Genomic DNA, 22849 nt, shown 5'->3' with positions numbered 1-22849 from the left:
TCCTGCCTCGACCTCCCAGAGTGCTACGATTATAGGCCAGACCAACTCAGTTAAAAATACATGTGATCAGCTCATTTATTGGTGCTCCTTTCTTCGGAAAAGAATTGAGTAACTGGGACTACAGGCATGCACCACCATGCCCGGCTAATTTTTTCTATATATTTTTAGTTGTCCAGATAATTTCTTTCTATTTTTTCAGTAGAGTCAGGGGTCTCACTCTTGCTCAGGCTGGTCTTGAACTCCTGAGCTCAAACAGTCCTCCCTCCTCGGCCTCCCAGAGTGCTAGGATTACAGGCGTGAGCCACCGCGCCCGGCACTTCTGTTTTTGAAGAAAGTAAAGCTTCTGGAAAAGGCGTGGCTATCTAATTGTGGGATTTCAGGCACCTACTCTCCAGGTAGGAAATCGTTTCTGAGGGGTAAGGGGCTCTTCTAGGGAGGCCACTTCTCCTGCTTCATCATGCGGCAGGTTCTGTGCCCAGGGCGCTCGCCACCCAGTGGTGGTAAGGAAGGCTTGGTTCGGCAGCCCCAAAGCCAGTGTGTGCCATGTATGTTGGTGGTCAATGTGGGTCCCCAGAACAGGAGATACTCTGACAGCATCTCACCCTCTTTGAGGGCGTCTTATTTTTGCTTGCGAGTTTTTTTTTTTTAAGTCCTTGCCCATTAGGGAGAAGTGGCCCAAGCATTGGTATTTTTTAAAACCTCCCCCAGGTCATTAATTCTACTGTATACCCAAGATTAAGAACCACTGATTAAATTATGCCATGGTTTTGGTTGTTTTGTTTTGTTTTTTGAGACAGAGTGTCACTCTGTCGTCCCAGCTCGAGTGCAATGGCATCACCGTAGCTCACTGAAACCTCAAACTCCTGGGCTCAAGCGATTCTCCTCCCTCATCCTCCCAAGTAGCTGAGACTACAGGTGCACACTACCGCTCCCAGCTAATTTTTCCATTTTTAGTAGAGACAGGGTCTCACTCTTGCTCAGGTTGGTCTCAAACTCCTGACTTTATTGGCCTCCCAGAGTGCTAGGATTACAGGCATGAACCACCATGCCCAACCCATGCATTTTTTTTTTTTTTTAACACAAGTGAATTTGTGCTTGGAAATTCAAATACATTATATATGTTATAGTTAACTACAAAGATGAAGAAATGAAAATGAGCCCTTAAATTTATCTGTCTTTATCTTTAGTATTAAATTCTGTACAAATCAATAAAAATAAAATTATTTTAATAGAAAAAAATATATATAGCTGTGATAGACCCAGACGTCCTCTGTATGCGGGGACAATCTGGCCACATGTGGTAGGCACACCCTTCCACAGCTCCTTGTACCTTTCTTTCTTACAGCACTGACTAGCCTCCTTGTTTCGAGATGTTTTGTTCACCTAGTGTCCTCTTCAGTGGACTTGGGAGCTCTTCGGGGACAAGGACACAGAGACATGACACACTTATCTCGATGTATGCCTTCACTCTGCCTGGCAAATGGGAGGTCCTCAGTATTCATTACAGGATTGAGGGAATGCTAAAGTCATCTTCTTGTTAGAGAAGAAAGCTCAGAGACATCTAAGTTTCCAACCTGAGAACATAAAGCTTTTCTTTCATTATAGATTACCCCGAAATCACATGCTTCCCAATGACGGAAGGAATGCTATTTCTCAGCTATAAATATTGACCTAAAGACATATAGCAAGGAGCAGAAAAAGGGAGGGGGTGGGAAAATGAATAACATGCTGTATGAAAGAAAGTCAATCACATCTCAATATTCTAATAAATTTCAGTTAATTTTAGGTATTTATTCAGAAAAATAAGGCACATATTTGATTTTCCTTTTGCATTTTTGAGAGAGAGGCCAATGAGGATGGTGGCTTTCAATGCCTTTGCTAGAAATCTGCCCTCTTCAGCACAGACAAGGGAAAATATTCTCTTCCTAAGCCTTCTGGAATTCTCCATTTTGATTTTTTTTTTTTTTGTCACACACTCTGTGGCAACGTTGTGAAGTCTGTGGATCACTTCTCAATAATGCTTTTATGTGCAAATGCAATACTATAAATAGGATTACAAAGGAAACCAATTATATTAAATATCCTCACTTAAGAAACTTTGCCTTAGAAAATAAAAATTATTTCCAAGGTGAAATGGCAAAGCGACATTGGTTGTCTCTGTTCCAATTATTACCCAATAAGGAAACAAGTTCAAAAACAGCCTAGACGAGATGTGGGAGTAGGAAGTGGAATAAATGACTATATTTATTGAATTGCATTAAAATTAAAACTGGATGTTTCTTCTTAAAAGTAACCTTTTCAGTGACTAGCATCTTCCCCATCTTCACATTAAAAAAAATACTATACTTTCTAAACTGATTAATTCACATTACAAAAACTCTCCCTAAAGCTCCTTGGGGGAAAAAAAAAAAAAGGCAATTGATTCTTTCAACTTTTTTGTTTTAAAGCTGAGGAAGGGAATTGAAGCTCAAAAAGGTTGAGTCATGCTACAGCATTTTGTAAGTAAAGCAGGAGAACCCAAGTCTCAAGCCTCCTAGACCTACATTAGATTCCCTCCTGTACATATTTACAGTCAATGGTGTGCTGTAGCCAGCTGGTGAAAGAGATGATTTTTAAATATTCAGGAATTTTACAAGCTGGGTATTGAACCATTGGTAGCTTGAAATCAACCATAGAGGAAGTATTTACACCACAGAAATTAGCAAACACTATAATTCTGGGTTTTTTTTTCTTTTAAGACACCTGGTTTACATGTTGTAATATATTTAATTATGCCAACTTGTTTCATGTATTCCTTTATTTCAATCCCAGGATCCAAAATGCTTAAAAATATAAAGCACATTGGTTAAACATAAAGCTCTCAGGTCAACTGGTCTATCTTTGAGTTCTGTCGACACCACCAAGTATCTGTGTGACCTTGGGCAAGTTAATTCCCCTCTCTGGGACTCATCTTCTTCTTCTGCACAACATGGTTAATAAAAAGTGTGCTTCTCAGGTTGCTATGTACATTACACAAGTATGGATCCTCACACACGCCAAGCTTCCAATGACTGTTAGCCATGAGTATTTTCCTCTCCTTTCTCTCCTTCTTCTTTTTTCTTATTTAATCGGCAGATTGACATTATTTGCTCTGATATAAAGAAAAACATTTTTAAGAGATTATAGGCCAAAAAACCCCCCACAAAAACAAAAACACTGTATACAACCAACTTGGGATTCTGGAGAATGGAGATTTATTGTGTGGTTCCTGACTCTTACGGTTCATGGAAATTTGAAGAGATGGTGTCATTTTTGTATAAATTCTGTAATCTAAGAGAGCATCACAATTCAACAGGGTAATTAATGATGGACATGGTTTCAGCATGATTTTAGCGAATTTAGAGAAACCAAATAAAAACTATATAATGTATTTAAGGGATCACTGTATTGAAAACTTACAGGTGGGCCTCTTGCCCCTACAGTTACATGGCCTCATTCATGACCACGTTTTCACTTGTGGAGTCTGATGGCCAATTTGCACACCTGCTGAGACATACTGTGTTTTTCAGAGCTAAGAATTCCTCTATTAATGAGATTGAGTTTTGGGGAAGAGGCTTTATCTGGAGGCCCTGGAGGACTCAATTCGCAAAGGCCAAAGAGTTGTAATGTCACCTTGGCTCCTCTCCGCCTTTTCTTTTGGCCTTGGCATGCCTATGGAAGGCGTCCCCCGGTTTCTGTCACCTCCCTACCACTTCTCTGCAGTCAGAGTGTGATGGAGAGCAGGACCACTACCACAGGGAGAGGGGAGAGGAGCAGCTGGAAAGAGATGATACAGAAGCCCCCTTACTTCCGCTCATCCTGGCCCAACCACAAGAGAGCAAAACGGGAATAATGCTATCACCTTGGTGTCCAAGGCTCACGTACAATCCGCTATAAAAGAGAACACAGAGTAAAATTGAATGCAGCTACTATAGACTGAGAGTGACAGGCGGTTCACTTCTATCAGTTCAAAGAAAGGAAAAGGCACTGCTCTCCTGCCCTGCCTCCTGCAGGCTGTGGGTCTCCTGGCCCACCCACTCTGGGCCCACTCACTTGCAGAGCTGAAGGTCCACCCCCAAAAATGGCATCACGTGTGACAACAAGAACTCTCTAAATAGCCAGGCTGTGGCCTGGGAGACACCAGCCTTTCAGCACCTGCAGAAAAAGATATTTTAACCCAAATACCAATTCTGTATAATAACGGAACTGCAAGAAGAAGAATAGAAACAATTGCCATTTACTGAGAGTCCACAGCGAGCCAAGTGTGCGGGAAAGCGTTAATCTTCCCGATCATACATTCAGTAAGGAACATATACATAGAGCTTCCTCTTTTTTTCCAAAGTGACTGAGGTATAACTGACAAATAAAAATTGTGTATATTTAAGGTATTCAACGTGATGCTTTGATAAACATATACATTGTAAAGTGATTACCACAATCAATCTAATTAACATATTCGTTACCTCACATAGTTACAATTCATAGGCTGTGGCCAGAGTTCCAAGTGCTTTACATATAATAATTCATTTAATCTTGACAACAACCCTATAAGGAAGCTATTATTGTTATTCCCTCAAGGACATCATTTTGTAGGTATTATTATGCACCTTTTGCAAAAAGCCAAAGAAATGTGTACTGCCCAAATCACACGTGTGGTGAATGTAGGCTCGTGGATTCAAACCCAGGTGTGTCTAATCTAGGTTCAAATTCAAATCTTGTCCTCTTAACTATTAATGTTCACATATGGGCTTCTTACAGATTACTGGTTAGTTGTGGTAGTCTCCTAGTGGGCTGGAAGAGCCTAGAGAAAGAAGGAAAAAGTAGAAACTAGATGTGGAGTCACTCAGGGAAAGGTTTAAAGTCTAAGAGTGAGTAGAGAGACCCTGTCCCATAAGAATTATCAGAAAATTGGGCTTTTTCACTAATGGGTTCCTTTAATGACATTTGAACTCAGTGGTGTGCTGGTACATTGCCTCTCTGGGGGGAAAAAAGACCTGGCTTGGGGTGTTTGCCAGTTTCCATGGCGTAAATACTCCCTTCATGGCCAATTTCAAGATTCCAACGGTTTAACAACCTGTTGGCAAAATTGCTGGATATTTAACAATTAGTTCTCACAAGCCAGTGGGGCTTGGCTTTAGGACACCACAGTTTGGGCTCAAGTAGCAGATTATTCTGCCCCTTCTAGAAGCCACATCCTTTTATAATACCCATACATTCAAGGCAGACTTTGCATTAAACACAGAGTCCTCTGATGTGTAAAGACCTTAAGTGGCCTCCTGTTTCTTTCATGCTGTCCCTCTCAAACCATGTACTTTTACTTCTCCTATTTAATGACAATGGTTTTACTTTTGTTGTTCTTGATTTTAAAAGGAGTTTGAGGTGTTTATGTTTCTCCTCACCTGACCATCGAATAAATCTACCAAATGTGGGTTGCTTCTTAAGTGGAGTGGCCCTTGATTGACTGGATAAAAGGTTTTTTCACCCACGGGAAGTTGGTCAGCCTTTGGGAGGCCGAAGGACCCTGCAGGGGTACGTTTCTGTGTGCAGGTGTATGTATACACGTGCATCCAGCAATATTCACTGAGAGCTCGGTATAAGCCAGGAGTGTGTACGGACACACAGCACTCACCATTTGGGATTTGCACCTGTTCCTAAGTGCTTTCCCACAATATTTTGAGGCCCCGACAGCCATGCAAGTCCCCCTGTAAGTACATGATTACTATGAGGTCATGATATGAATTCAGACCCAGCAAATTAAATGGCAATTACCCTTCGAGAAACCATGTAACTCCAAGGATAATCACCATGTTCTGTGTAATTTTTTTAGATCTTTAGGGGTGCTAATTTGTAAAGCATATATAACCAAATGAATAATTACATAGCGAGGGGCTGAAAGGTAATTGCAAAATAATTGCATGCTATTTGATCCCTCCATGAAAACATGTTTAATAGAATATTCTCCTAAACTGTTTCTTTTACCTGTGGAATACTTTAAGGTTATTCTTTTTCCTTAGTTCTTTTTAACACTAAGCAGTAACTCTTTTGAATACAATTATTTGGTAAAACATACTAAAGTGTAGGCTCTAAGTGTATATTGAAAAACTAGGTATGAAGTGTGGTATCTTTTCTACATTATGAAAAAACTATTCACTTTCAAAAGTTGATCATCAAATGCAGTCTTTTTTTTTTATAAATACACAGTGCTGCAGGATTTTTATCTGTTTAATATAGGGTTCTTTCTAGCATCTGGAGGTACTAGTGTTTTCTAAGTATCACTAACTTCTTATTCCATTTAATACTAATAGCAAGTCTGGTTGCATTTCTCTCTCTCTCTCTCTCTCTCTCCCCCTCTCACTCTCCCTTGCTCTCTCCTCTCACTTCAGGAATGGAAACTAATGGAGGTCAAAGATAAAATTAAATAAGTACATGTTATGCAGCATCAGGGAGAGATCTTTGAGCTAGGAGATAGTAAACATTGTGCAAATCACTTATCTTCTCTACCTCAGGCTTATAAATCTTAAGCTGGGAATGAAAACATTTTGTGAGTAATGCACACAATGCATAATGCATGTGAATGTGCTTTAAAAAGTTCGAAGTGCTGTTTTAAAATACAAACACTAATATCATAAAATTCTCTAACATGAGTAATTCTATTCATCTAAAATGATCTACTTGCACACCTCTACTCACCTTCCACCCCCACAGCTCTGGGACCCTGTCTCTCATTTTATTCTCTCTTTAGCAATTTCTTATTCCAATCACGTCTGCAAATAGTCAAGGACCAAAAGTTGCAAAATGACAAATAAATACCTGGCAGAAAAATTATTAACAAGATAGTGTTAATTACTGTTTCGCTTCTACCTTTAGGAAATTTGAAGATTTTTCCTTGAAGAATATGGCTTGCTTCAGTCGCTACATATAGAAGCAGCCTAATAGTTAAAATTAGCAAGAATTAGAACTTTTCAACACCACCAATGTTCTTAATATATTGTAGATGGTCAGGTTTATAAATATAGTTATATTACACTTGCAGTTGGTACTTATGGTTTTCCATACCTTTATGAAATGATCTACTTCTAAAGTGTTTTGCCAAAGTGACTCAGGTTTGTCGTATTCTCAGAGGATGTAATGCTGGAGAATGACAATCCCAGGTCTTTGCAGACTGACAATGGGTTTTCTTTTCTCAATGCTTCCTATCACTGATGCTTATTACGCCAACATTTCAAAATGGCACTAGGTGCTTTTCGTTCCCTTTATCACTCAACATACCACTCTCTTCATGATAAGTTAAATACTGTTATAGCCAACAAAATTATTTCCTAAGTATAAAAGAGCAGAAGCAGTCAGTCTTCTTGTGCTAAGATAATATAATGAGAAAACCAATAGAGAGCCAATAAAACCATTCAGAGTTTAGGTTCACAGTCTCATCGCGAATTAAAAGTTACATTGTTTTAGTAGTAGGAGAAAATGTTCATGAAAACTAGACGTCTGAACAGATTTATGAATGATTTCTAGATGCACTTCAGACAAATGAGTAGCCCTTAAAATGGGATCATCCAGTTTGTAAACTTCTTTGTCCTAGAAAGATAGTTGCCACTGAGGAGGGACTTGTGTTTTGCAGTTGCTGGGGATACGAGACACTCTGGGAAACCGAGGAGAGTGTGTACGAGAGCTAAGAGTGGAGACAGCGTGGGCTACATGTTCTGTGAAGAAGCGTGGGTAACATGGACTTATCGGAAGCAATAGTGTACAAGGCATACATTTCTATAAGTGAGGTTGCGTGTGGATTATTTATTTAGAATGGAAACTTTTTGAATACATTTAGTGGCTGAGGAAAAAAGAATTCATAGAATGTGATAAGTTGGAGACATGGGAGGTAGAAGGGTCAATTGGTGGATTTCCGGACGAGACAGAGATGGGACCAAGAGCAGGGCAGAGGAGCTGGCTTTGAGCATCCTTCATGTCCCTGGAGACTGAGGCAAAGGTGGCATGGATGCACCTGAGTGTGAGTTCCAGAATTAAGAACAGTGTTGCATATACATCTTCTGATCAGAAAAGACAGAGACCACCATCCTTCTAGACATAGATATCATGATACTATTAATGCATTCCAAGATATACTTAGCTCTTTTAGACAATAGATCACCTTTTCTTGGAAAAATAGTGTAATATAGAGGTCAATAGCAAGGGTTCTGGCATTAGGTTTAAACCTTGGCCTATCCACTTACTCGCTGGAGGACTTTGGTCAAGTTACTTATAATTTTCAGTTTTCTCAAAAATAAAATGGGGATGATAATAATAATTTAGCTATCTGAAAGAATTACCATGAGAATTAAATGAGATAACTAATAGTAAACATTTAAGAAATGCTAAATATTATTTTGATTGCTGATATTACTCTTATGGTAAATTAAAATGAATAAATATTTTTATAGGGTGCTGTTGAGCAAATTTCCCCCATTCTGTCTGTGTACAGTTTAGACTCAGAGGTAAGACTTTAACCCTATTGATTTCTGTATGTTAGATTCACTATATTTTTCCATTCTCCTGAGATCCTTTTGAGTTTTGATTCCATTATGCAATGTATTTCTCATCCTTCTAGCCTGTGTACTCTGTGAGTCTCATAAGAATTCTGTGACAGACATTGCTAATTGCATATTTGGTAACTATTTTCACCTTCTTCCTTACTGACACATCCTTAATTTGGTTCTGTTGTAGAAGTGGAGGCAGTTAAGGTCCTCCATCTCTCAGCATCCCTTGCAGCTAGAGGTGGTCATGTGATACAGTGCTGGCCAATGAGGTAAAAGCGGAAGTCACTGTGTGGGTGTCTAGGCAAGCTTATCAAAGAGGCCAGACACATGAGAATGGAAACCAGATTCTAAGAATGAGGAAGAGGCGCAGAGCTGCGCCAGCCCTGTCCTGTGCACCTCCAGTCATGTGACTCCTTGTCATATGACAAAAGCAACTCCTATTTAATGAAACCTCTGTCACTAGATTTCTGTTATATTTAGTAAATGCAATTGGTACCTGCTACAGATGCCATCTATGTAATCTTATCTAAATATTTGGAGGGAAAAAGGAAACTTGAACCGAACAGAGCTAAGGATAAAATACTATGGCATATCCTTACAAACCATCCTCCAGCTTGAGTATTTTCACGCTAACATATCTTACTTTGTAAAAATTATCACGGCAATAGGCAATTGTTTTACTTGTGTTAATTTTGCCCCCATTATTAGATCATATAGATTGTATCTTATTTCCTTTATAGTTGACCCGGTGCCTACCCCTACCCTTGGTGAGTGGTATGCATTCAATATAGATTTGTAAAACCAAAAGAGGTCTTTCCACAATCAACTTCTCATTGTACAGATAAGGAAACTGGGGTTCAGATGCCTTGTCCCAACTCAGGCATCCAGAAAACCCTAGAGCTGGGTCATGTTCTCACAACCGGTGTATGTTGCACTACTCCACAGTTTGAATAACTCATACAAACCTTCCCTTTGTATCATACTTTCTTTTCAAGATCTCGTTTGACTTTACTCCAAATTATATTTTTAACTTCTTAAATACCCTTGGGCATTAATGAGGGAATTAAAGAAATTTTTTTTTGTTTTTCAGGTGAATACACTTTGGCTTTGAGTACCTGCTCACAATCAAAGAACCAGAGCAGGAAAAGAAAGTAGACTTAAAAGGTTTTGCAACTGTAGGGGCCACTGCTCTATGAAGGAATCAGACTGATAAAGGGTCCCAAATTTCCCTCTGGACATGGGATGGGTCAAGTGGCCCTACCCTCACTGTTAGGATCTCAGTAAGAATGGCTTTTCCCTGTTGACGATTGTCCTTCTTTTAAAGTAGAAACAATTTGTAAGGTTTTCTTAGTACCCTGCGGTAGGACAATACTGGCACAAACATTTCCTTGATATTTAATAACTCCCCAACTCCCTCCAACTGCTGCAGCTGCTACATGACAGGCGCAGGCAAAGATTAGATAGGCATTTGCACCTGGCCAGCCATAAACTGCTTCTTAGTTGCATGCGAAGGTTAACAGGCCCAATTCCCTCTTCTCCCTGGACCCAGAATATTGCAACATGAAAGAGAGCTGTAATTATTTATAAACAATAAAAACTTCTGTAGACTATATAAAATGAATGGATTTATTTGCCTACTCAGAGTGGAAGTAGATATTTTCCTGGTTCTTGACAACTTTGGGGCTGTGATTAGAAATGCCTTCTCTTCCCCTTGTTGTTTGTATTTGAATGTTAGACTACAGGTTTTGTTTCTATCAGAGTGACAGGGGTGGACTCTTAATATCTACTGAGTACTCTGTCTGCTAGTTAGTGACCCAAACCTTTACAAACTAGGACCTTTGTTCTTCGTAACTTTGCCTTGGTACTTTCTGGTGCATCTGCCTCCAGCCTGCCTCTTCTGTCTCTGTTGTTCCGCGTTTCCTGAACCAGCGATGATCCTGCGGTGGCAGAAGTGCGGCTGAGCCTGAGACATAGGGTGGAGCTGGGTGCATTTCGTTGAGTTTTCTCCTTAATCATGATTCAGTAGATCCTGGCTGGCTCAAAGCGAGATTAAAATGCATTTATAGACCACTACGGCCAGCTGTCATCTGCTTAGTTGCAATGTGGTAATTTGAGAGCATTAAAAAGAAAAAAACCAAAACACTCAAAGAATCCATATTAGCAGACTATTTGAATGTGTTGCCTTTTTCCACAAACCCTAATGCTCTACGCTTTTATGACCAGTATGTTACATAAGCATGACTCACTCTTAGAATTGAATGACTCCATTGACCATGTGGAGGTCAGAGGCACACAAGGAACTTTAGTTGAAATGAAAACTTGTCATATTGGTGACACTTTCAACTCCTAGTTTCCAGTAGTTTCCAAATTTTTCAAGTATGACAGGCTTTTTAAATCTAATAATAGTAGTTTTGTTTTAGTCTCTATTGATTGAGAATACCAAAAGGTACTATGAAAGCAGTGTATTTTGTATTATTAATCATTACAATAGCTACTTACACATGAAAAATAGTAGTATATATATTGCAATACATTATTTATTCTGTCCTTGATAATACTTGGTGTAAATATAGATTTTAGGACTCTTTCAAGTAACTCCAAGGCTTCCCAGGGGTTCAAGGTCCAAATTATAAATACAGCCACCCTTTGAAATAGAGAATGACTCTTGCAGAAGCATTTTATTTTATTTTATTTTATTTTGAGGCAGAGTCTCACTGTGTTGCCCGGGCTAGAGTGCCGTGGCATCATCCTAGCTCACAGCAACCTCAAACTCCTGGGCTCAAGCAATCCTCCTGCCTCAGCCTCCCGAGTAGCTGGGACTACAGGCATGCACCACCCTGCCCGGCTAATTTTTTCTACATATTTTTAGTTGTCCAATTAATTTCTTTCTAATTTTTTTAGTAGAGACGGTGTCTCGCTCTTGCTCAGGCTGGTTTCGAACTCCTGAGTTCAGACAATCCGTCCGCCTCGGCCTCCCAGAGAGCTAGGATTACAGGCGTGAGCCACCACACCCGGCCTTGCAGAAGCATTTTAAAGAGAGGGCTGTTATTATAAAATCTTCTGGCAAAAACTTGCAAAATAAGATCCTTTGGTACACCATATTCCACAGGACAAATGAAGAGAAAGCAGGGAGATAGCTTTTAAATTTCCAGTAATAACATTGGCTGCTATGCTTCTGCTATTTAGCCAAATTATGGATATGAGATTTTTTAATGGACCAACGTAATTAGATAAAATTCCTAATCAACTCAAAGCTTTTTATCTTCTTATAGTGCATAACCCTCAGCCAATAAAATCACTGCATTAGCCGTAGTGAACTACACTTGAAAATCTCCATTTAGTAAAACTACATTAAGTAGAATAAAAAGTATATGATGAGCAATCTAATTTAATTTTTATATGAGATTCCCAACACATATTGAGCTATCTATAATTTTAAAATCATGTTCTCTCTATTTAGAACTGTAAAATAATATGCATATGATTGGATATGTATGAAAAGTTATTTGTACCTTTATTTTCCCTTTTGAATTGGGGCAAGCAATAGTTTCTAAAACAGCCTCCCATTCACATCTTAAAACACACAGCATAATTCTAGGATAAATTATGTTATTTCTTCTCTAAAAAGTTTGGAGGAAAAACATGCTATATATCATTTTCCAATAATCCTCAACTGTTAATCCTTGACTGTTTGTGTTTTCTCCTTAGAGTCTACTTTTCCTGATGGAATTAAACTTGGTTTGTAATCTAAAGACTTGATGTTTTCACTGGGTGAGAAGAAATGAGAGGATCAGCCTTACACTAAGCCAAACTACTCCCTGGCTAATCCTCTGCAGATAGCAAACACCAGGAAAGCAAAGATAAACCTCACAGGGGCAACTCCAAGGCTACACATCCCTAGGAAGGATACTTCAAGACTTCTGTGGGTGCCTAGTAACAAAAGAGATACAGTCCACAGGCAGAGGAGATACACATTCCCATGCGGAGTTCAAACAAGTTAAATAGTGACCCCACCAAGCAGGCAGGGGACCTGATAACCTCTCCTGGTCGGGCTGCCCAGAGAGATCTGTGAAAGCCAAAGGCCAGACTTCTGACATAAGTTCCACTGCCCTGACAATGTGCAGCTGACCCGCCAACATCTAATGGCTGTGCACCTATGAAGACCTTCCAGGATGGCAAAAATCAGGGCTTCATTCTCAGTCCTGTTCTGAGCACAGGGTTGCATTCTTGACATAGTATAACATTTCCTTCCTTACACCTCAAAGACTCCAACTCCCTTTCCTTAGAGTCCACCTCTGAGCCCACTTTTCCTGGATTTGCATCCAGGTGCAAATTCATACATGTGATGGGAATCCTTCATCCAAATGCAAATCATTTTGCAAGGTCAAAATTCTTTTGTTATGGGACTGTGGGAGCCAGCCTCTAGAAAAATTTGCATTTTGACTGGTTATGATAGGTACAGCTATGAGTTCTAGAAATGAAGGGACAAAGAGATCTTTACAAAATCAAATTAACAAACAAATGAGATACAAATATACTCTATTAACTGTCTATATTTTTTTGAAACAGGAAGAGACTAGAATTTAGAATGCTGAAATGCACCCAACTGAAAAGGGGCAAAAAAGAATTTTAATGAATTACAGCACAACTGGAGATACAGGCTGGATAATTAGAGTCTCCATGACTGTAACTCAGGGGAAAACTGGCTTGATTTATCCCCTTCAGCTGATTTGTGTGGGAAAATGGCTGTATGTCAAAGCAAGAGTTCCATATAGATTGTAGTTTAAGATAGCTTAGTTATAAAGAATATTTAAGCTAATATTAGAACATTTTTAAAACATTTCCAATCAAACATTTTAAAATGACTTGCTAATATAACATAAGACAATATTTTCTAAGTTATAAAAAATGAAACTGGAAATTTTTTCCCAAATTTAGTTCTAAATGTTTTTCTCCAAAAGTCCTGTGTTACTTTAGTCTTCATTTCTTTTCTTTTTGTTTTTTAAGAGACAGGGTCTCACTATGTTGCCCAGGCTAAGCTCAAACTCCTCGGTTCAAGTGATCCTCCTGCCACAGACTCCCAAGTAGCTAGGACTATAGATATGTGCCACTGCATTTGACTTACTTTGTTCTTTAAATCATCCTCCTTAATCCAAACATATCAACACTGAGAAACCAAGATATCTAGAGCCAGTGATGTGGATAAGTGTGAGGGTAATAAAAAAGACTGTCAGGGAATCACCTGACATCACCCACAATTTATGAGATAGAGTTATAAGTACTTTGACTACTGAGCACACAAACTTGGACAATGACCAGTGTCACCTACTCTTGATCCCTAAGGTTGATCCAAACACCTGCCCCCAAATCTCCCCCAAACAGACATGTAGATTCCTACCCTCAAGAGCTTCAGGGTTATACATTGGCCCTGGGCAGACCTCTCTACACACAGAAGTGGTTCAAAGCTCACCTGGAGATGGATCTCCTGAATCAAGATTTGCAGAACACAGTAAGATTGGCCTTAGAAACCATGGAGGATGAGTGGCACCAAATCAAATGTGTTTTTCTTGTTTCTAGGCCTTCCTGAGTATGACTAAAATTGCTCATGGAGATATTAGAATTGCTAATGTAGTGTCTCTTAAGATTTAGTCTTGTCTCCCCAAGTAGACTGCAAGTTTCTTAAGGTAGGATAAGTCTTCCTACCAGGCCCCTCCCCCACCAAGTGCCCGACATTTGACCTTTGAACCATTGGCCACGATAGTGTCTAGCTCTAGGCTAGATAACCCGAGAGACCCTGTTTGGAATCACTGAACGTGAGTACTGGCACTTGATAATCACATATTGGTCTCTCCTCCTCTCTCTTTCCTACCTTCCCTTCCCACCTTTCTGAAACCAGAGCAGAAGTAAGTGTGTATGCACACTTGAGTGAAGGTCCCATGCACATCTAACTGTAATTGTAAAACTCTTTCTTATCACCAAAGACTTAAATGGGTTATCTTTATGAAAAGAAAGAAAAAACTTACCCCGCCCCTACCTTCTTAACCCTTCTCCATTCTAGCAGTAAAATTTCCATCGGTTGATGTCCCAGGGAGACAGTGCTTATGCTTTTACAAACTGTGGTTTAATACTGCCTGCCTTGAAGGACAGGACACTTTACATTTTCCCATTCAGTCCTCCCCCAGGTCAATACTGGGCTCAAAATTCAATTATATCCCAAGATCTATTGGCACTATTGTATGGCACGGTCTATTTAGGAAGCACCAAACTCAGTATCAGGCATGTAATAACTGTTCGATAACTATTCAAATAACTATTCAAGTATTCAATATTATCCCTTTCCTTAAAGCTACCTGAAGGTTGGATATAGCTTATACTCTGTGATATCTACTCTGAGAAGTTCACAGCAATTGCAAACCATTTGATTGCTAAGCCTCTTTGTTTTCTGAATGATTTTAATCTTACTCATAGTTCCTGGTATATACCACTGCTGCTTGCATTCATCCTATGGTTCATTCCACAGATGCTCCTGCAGTGTAATTTAGGTAGGGTATATGCACAGTACCACAGTGAGGCTAAGAGGCAATATAGTGTTGTGGTTAAGAGAACAGGCTCAGGAATAGCTTGGAGCAAATTACTTAAATGCTGTTCCTCAGTTTCCTCATCTGTAAAATGGGGATAATTATAGTATCTACTTCACAGGGTGGTTGCAAGGAATAAATGGGGAAAATCATGTGAAGTGCTCAGAAGAGCATCTGCCACACATTCAGCACCTCTTAGGTGATAACTATTGTGATGGTTCCAGGAGCTAGTGTGGGGGTTCTTGAACAGGGGTCCATGGATTCCCAAGGCTCACAGATGGAGAGTGTCCCAGAACTTCTTGAGATTATTTGCAAAATTTAGAGTAATTTTTCCAGAGTTTATCATTTAGAATTTAGAGTTTTCGTCAACTTCTCAAAGGGACAATGAGACCCAAAACGTTCAGATCCACTGAACTGGGGCAGTAGAGATACAAGCCAGAAATTTTGCCCTCCATGACTTCACAGTCTAACAGAGGAAATGGATATTTGATGACAAAAAAATGTGATAGAAGTTATGTAGAAATGGTCCCCAAAGTCAATGGGACACAAAGAAGGGCCACCTGAGAGAGTGATGCAACAAGCAAGGCTTCCTAGAGTAGGTGGCATCTAAGACAAGTCTTGAAGTATGAATATGAGACAGCAGGTGAAAAAGGGACGTGAGAGTTCCAGGCATAGTGAGGGTCATGTGGAAAGGTATGAGCTAGCATGGCCGTGCAAGGTAAAGAGTTGAATATAAGTGGACCCAGCAGAAACTGGAGAGAGGGAGGCTAGTGAGAGGGGCAGGGGCCTAGGCATGAAGGACTTTCACTGAATGTTATGCTGATGCGTTTACATTGTATACAGAAGGCCAGCACGGCAGACATTACAAGTGCTCACCAATATTTCCAGTTCTCTGCCCCGCCCCAGATAGAAGAGACATCTCCTTGCCCCACTGCAGATGAGCAGGGCCATGGGCAGGCTTCTGGCCAATGCACTGTGACTTGAGGTAATGTGCCATGTTCAGGACAAAGTCTTTCTGTGCTGTGGTATCATTGTCCACATCCCTCTCCCTTGCAACAATCACAGAGGAAGACTCGTGTTGCTCTACCATTGAGCTGGTCCTCTTCCATGGCAGACTTTGAAAGAGTGAAAACCAAATTGTGATTGTGTTTTGCCGGTAAAGATTAGAGGTTGTCTAATACCTCAGCATCAGCATCTCTTGACTTAACATAACTAGTATAGCCACAGAAGGCCATTAAAAATGTTTTCCCTGAATATTATAAACAGGAATTTACATCTTATAGAGAAGGTACTCTGGAGCTGTTGAAGGATTTTAATCAGGGCAGCGATGTGATATTTGGGTTTAAGATTGCTCTCGTAGCAGTGTAAACTACCTAGGAGGCGAGGAAGCTGAAGGCAGTTAGGAAGCTGGTGCATTAGCCACAAAGTGAAGAAAGCAGGGCCTCAGCTAAGGCAGTGGTCTCTGGTGGGGAACAGTAGGTCACCTTGGGTCCTTTCTTACCTATCAGAGGCTTATGAGTCTGCCAATTCATTATTGCAAATATGTACTTAGATGTATTCCCCAGCCTATATGGAAAGCATACTATTCTCACTATCCATGACTGCCAACTACGGTCACTGATTTTCAGGGCAGGATTAGGAAAATCCATCAAGAAAAAAAAAGGCACATTTGAAGCTACCTACGTATAAAAAAGCATTTCCAACTCTATTTTAATTTGTTTTGAAATCCAGTTGTAAAGAATCTAAGTATCTCTTGTACATGCACCATAAAGGACATCTATGATCATTTCAGTGGTGGTGACTAGTTCTACATATTCTGTAGTTAAACATAATCGATTCTGTAGCTTCCAAATGATCTGCCCTCAGGAGTCATTATTCCTGATGGCAATTAATCAAAATTAAAACAGACTGCACAGAATGAAGCAAATTCAAACATCCAGCCTCAGTTAAGAACACCTGCACATTAAGATTAATCACAGGCCCTGCTAGAGTGTGACAGGTATATCAATATTATAGAGAAAAGTCACATTTTCCAGGCGAGTTCCAAGTGTATTTCCAAGAAGCAAAGGTTCTGAGACTGAGTCTGGATTGAACAAAATCACATAAAATCTATAGCTGTTTGTGGCACTGAAATTAAAATTGTTTTCTTCCAGAAAGCTTAGGTAGTTGTGACAATTTGCAAAGCCCCAAATGCCATTGTAGAGATTCTAAAAGAAATTAGGCCAGTGAAATGTTTACTTTTGTTTTGTTTGCCCTGTATAGTATCAGAAAGTAGGTAGGAATTTTCCTATTAGATATGTCTAAATTTAAAATCAAAATGTACTTTAGTGTTTTCCTCAAGCCTCTTATTCTATATTCATTATTTTAATTGTTTTATCAAGCCATGCCACTCTGTAATAAAACTAAAGAGGCAGTTCAGCAGAGTGATTAGGCACACATCTCTGAAGGCAGTCTTCCTGGATTCGAATCCTAGTTCCACCACGACAAGCTGTGTGACCTTGAACAAGTTACTTCATGCCTCTGGGTCTTAGTCTCCTGCAAACTGGAGATAACAATAAGATACACCCCTTAGGGATGAGGATTCATAGGAAAGCAGTTTAGAATGGTGCCTGGCACATGGTGAGCGCTTTATAATTATTTGCTATTATTGTTGTTGTTATTATCATTATTAGGCAAATTACTTTAAGCTCTCTAGGCCTGTTTCTTTATTTGTAAGATGGGGATGATTGCCCGCATTATAGCATTGTTGTGAGGACTAAGTGAGATAATATTAATATGAGGGTTTATTCTCCAACTAACAGATAATATAATAGCAATGACGATGATATCACTTATTGAGGCTTATTGTGTGCTAATTTCTTTACATCTTCTGCCTCATTTATCTTCATAGAAAGTCTATGAGGTAGATAACAGTTTATTCTTTTAACAGATGAGAAAACTGAGGCATGGAGAGATAACATTACCTGCCTCTGCTCACACAGCTTAATGACCAGCAGAATCAGCACATCTAGCTTGTCTGTCTCATTCTAAAACTTGTGCTTTTAACAACTATCCCACACTAATAAGTAAAGGAGAGAGAAAAAATAAAGTAGTTTGTGGCCTATAGCTGAAATCCTGTATCACAAATAATAAGACTTACAGTCCAGGTTACCCATTTCCATCAGTGTAATTAGAATATAAGTGCAATTTTAGAATACTTTTAAGTGGGAGAAGAAAGCTTCTGGATTAGAGGCATGCGTAAGAGAGAAGTTTTGAAGTTTGAACTTTGTAGAATTGGGTAGGAACTATAATGGTAGCTTTTTATCTTCTTAAAAATACAAACATGCCCAGCTTAATAGAAATTCAATTAACAGAATTCGAATGATAATAGGCATTAATGAACTGACATAAATTTATTCTTATGAAAGAATAAACTAACAAAAAACTATACAAAAAAAGAAATCAAGAAAATAATCCCATTTATAATAGCATCAAAAAGTACTTAGGGAAGATCTGTACACTGAAAACTATAAAACATTGATGAAAGAAATTTAAGAAGACACAAATAAATGGACATATCCTATGTTCCTGGATTGGAAGAATTAATATTATTAAAATGTCCATACTACCCAAAGCAATCTACAGAATCAGTATAATCCCTATCAAAATTCCAATGACATTTTTCACAAGAATAGAAAAAACAACATTAAAATTATTATGGAACTACAAAACCCCTGAATAGTCAAAGCAATCTTGAGCAAAATTAACAAAGATGAAGATATCATACTACCTAATTTCTAAATATACTAGAACACTATAGTAATCAAAATAGCATGATACTGGCATAAAAACAGACATAGAGACCGATGGAACAGAACAGAGCCCAGAAATAAATCCAAGTATTTATAGTCAACTGATCCTCAACGAAGGTACCAAGAGTACCCAATGGGGAAAGGACAGTCTCTTCAATAAATGGCACTGGTGAGACTGGATAGCCACATGTAGGAAATGAAGTTGGACCCTCATCTCATCCCATATACAAAAGTCACCTCAAAATGGACTAAAGACTTAAACAAAACACCTGAAATTATAAAACTGCTATAAGAAAACATAGGAAAAAAATTTCTTGGCATTGTTCTTGGCAAAGATTTTTTGGATATGACCCCAAAAGCACAGGCAACAAAACCCACAGTAGACAAATGGATGACATCAAACTATAAAGTTTCTGCACGGCAAAGGGAACAATCAACAGAGTGAAGAGGCAACCTACAGAATAGGAGGAAATAGTTGCAAACCATACATCTGTTGAGGGTTAGTATCCAAAATGTATAAGAAATTCAAGCTACTCAATAGCAAATAAACAACAACAACAACAAAAAAAACCAAAAAACCCCCAAAAGCCTGATTAAAAAATGGGCAAAGGACCTGTTAATGCTAACTTAAAAGTTAACTTACTTAAGTTAAAATGTTATGTATGTAAGGTCCTTCTGAAAAGGAGACATACAAATGGCCAACAAATATATGAAAAAAAAATGCTCAACATCACTAATTATCAGGAAAATGCAAATACAAATCACAATGAGATATCATCTTACACCTGTTAGAATGGTTATTAGCAAAAAGACAAAAGACAACAAGTGTTGGTAAGGATGGGGAGAAAAGGGTACCCTTGTGCACTGTTGGTGGGAATGTAAATTAGTACAGCCATTATGGTACAAAGTATGGAGGTTCCTCAAAAAATTAAAAATGGAATGACCATATGATCCAGCAATTTCACTTCTTGGTATATATCCAAAGGAAATGAAATCAATATGTTGAAGAGATATCTGGACTCCCATGTTTATCATTGCCAGAGTTATTCACAACAAAGATCAGCCTAAGTGTCCATTAGTAGATGAATGGATAAAGAAAATGCGGTATAGACACACAATGAAACATTATTCAGTCTTAAAAAAACAAAGAAATCTTGTCATTTGCAACAAAATGGATGAACCTGGAGGACATAGTGCTAAGTGAAATAAGCCAGGCACAGAAAGACAAATACCACATGATCTCACTCATATGTGGAATCTAAAAAATTCAAACTTGTAGAAGCAGAGAATAGAATGGTGGTTACCAGGGGCTGGTGGTGGTGGTATTGAGGAATGGGGAGATGTTGGTCAAAGGATACAAAATTTCAGATAGGAGTAATATGTTCCGGAGATCTATGGTATAGCATGGAGACCCTAGTTAATAACAAGGTATAGTATACTTGAAAATTGCTGATAGTGGATTTTAAATGTTCTCACCACAAAAAAATGTTAAGCATATAAGTGCTAGATATGTTAATTAGCTTGATGTAATCATCTCACATTGTATACATATATCAAAACATCATGTTGTACAACATAAATATATATAATTTTTATTTGTCAATTTTTTAAAAAAGAATAAACGTAAAGGACTAAAGAAAGTCCTTTAAGCTAGGCACAGTGGTGCGCCCCTTTAGTCCCAGCTACTCAGGAGGCCAAGGCAGGAGGATTGCCCAAGGCCAGAAGTTCAAGACCAGCCTGGGCAATGTAGAGAGACCCTGTTTTTACAAAAAAGAAAGTCCTTAAATGTAAAGAATTTGAAGGTTCCAAGCTACCATCTTGTTCATACTTCTTTTTACACCAAGTAACAGGAATAATTACCTATTAAAGTTTAAACAAAATTACTCCTATGCCTGACTTACCATTGTCAAATGAACTCATATTCCCTAATGAGATCACTGGTCATTGTTCAGAGAAAACAAACAAACAAAAAACCTTAAATTAGAACGTAAGAGTAGACCCAGGTCAAATTGCTAATGTGCTCACCAGCTATCACAGAATGATTTCAAAGAATCCAAGATCTTGCTCCTCCAGGAACAGGCCAATCTGAGTGAGACAGGAATGACCCATTGAGCATTCATCCATTTAACAAATATTTATTGAGTTTCTACCCTGTACTCTAGATCCAGTTACAACCTAGGAGTACAACAACAACAAAGGACAAAAAAAAAGGAAAGGAGAAGGAAGAAAGGAAAGACAAAAACACCACCACTCCTGTGCCTGGAGAGTGTACAGTCTAGTGAGGAACAGAGCTCAGTCAATAGTCAATTAGTGTCTAGTGTGAGAGGTGCTTTAACAGGGAAAGGGCAGGGTACTCCTATTGATAGGTCCCTAGAATCGAAGAAAATTGAAAAAAATGCTTCTCACAGGAAGTTACATGTAAACTGAGACCTGAAAAGCTTGGGTCGATATAATCAAATTTGCATATTTAAAGGATCACTACCTAAAGGAAAAGAAAGGATCAGAGGGGGACAGTCCTGAAGGGAGGTGGGTAGGAGATGGTCACAGTGATCTAGGCTGGGCATGTGGCAGTGGGAACCAGAGAAGTGAGAGATGATAATGAGGCAGAAGTGACAGAACTTGGTAATTGACTGGAAAAAGGGAGAGCAAAGAAGAATGATGTCCTACTTTGCTTTCTTCCAGAAACAGACCTCAAGGCAAGCATTCAAGTGCAAGCAGTTCACTGGAGAAGAACGGAGAATATTGGTAGGAAAGTGACGTGGAGAAGAAAAAGCAGCCAATAAAGGGTGCATTATCCAGCCAACGACACTGTGAATGTCTGGAGCATATTCCTTGGGGAAATCCTGGGAAATGGTGTAAAACAAATGCCGCCAAGTTGTGCTACCCAAGGGGGTGAGGAGCTGGGGAATTTTTAAGCCAGTACTCGCGAGTCGTTGGCTGATGGTTTAATTCCCCAGCATTTCTAGCCTGTTCTGCACAAGGCTGAGCAGCCTTTTGCTGGTTTCTGAAAGGCCCTCTGGCAACAATGATACAGATCCAGGCCTTTGGAAATGGGCAGAAACACAAAGGGGTGGTGAGGCCCAGAGGACGTCGGCTACAGATGACGCCCAGGCTCTGGTTCAGGTGAAGGGAGTAAGGAGTAACCCAGATGGGAAATCCAGGACGGCTGATGGAAGAGAGAGGGATGCTCAGAAGTAGAAATTATGAGTCTGATTTTTGACATGGTTCATTTGCAGCATCTGTGGGAAACATGTAGGTGAAGTTGCCTGGTAAACAGTTGGATATGTGAGTATGAGTCTTCCGAGTGATCTGAGCTAGAGCTATAGATTTGGGAATTACCAGCCATAAACTCAGGAGAGTGGCAGAAATCCCACGGGAAACTGCTTAGGGTGAGGACCAAAGTTGGTCAAGGACAGATACCAAGGAACAGTGAGAGGAGGAGAAGCCTGCAAAGAAGAATGAGAAGACACATCGGAGAGGGAGAAAGAAATCCGGAAGTTCTGAATGTCGAAAAGCAGAGAGTAAAAAAAGCACCATGTGCTGCAGAAAGGATAAGAAAAATAAAAGACAAGAAAGTGAGACTGGATTCAGCAATAAGCAGGTCTTGCAGGACCTAAGAGCGGCTGGGCGAGAGATTCTACTGGATCTAAGAACGGATGTGTGTAATATACACAGTACATCTATTAATAGATAACTCAAGAAGTTTAACTGAAAATGGAAGAGAGAGAAAATCAAAACTGGTGGTATGGTAAAATATTATACTGTAAAATAGTATATAAATAAAATATAGTATAATGATTTTTTTAAAAAATGAAGGTGAATATCAGGTTTTTTTGGTGAGGGAAGGATTGTTTGTTTACAGAAAATGGAAGAGACTTTTAAAATTTTGGTAGGAAAGGGGCTGGGCCCAGTGGCTACACCTATAATCCTA

Source organism: Propithecus coquereli, unplaced genomic scaffold (genome assembly GCF_000956105.1).
Source record: "Propithecus coquereli isolate 6110/MARCELLA unplaced genomic scaffold, Pcoq_1.0 Scaffold131, whole genome shotgun sequence".
In the NCBI taxonomy this organism is placed as follows: domain Eukaryota; kingdom Metazoa; phylum Chordata; class Mammalia; order Primates; family Indriidae; genus Propithecus; species Propithecus coquereli.
This window is presented reverse-complemented; position numbering follows the sequence as displayed.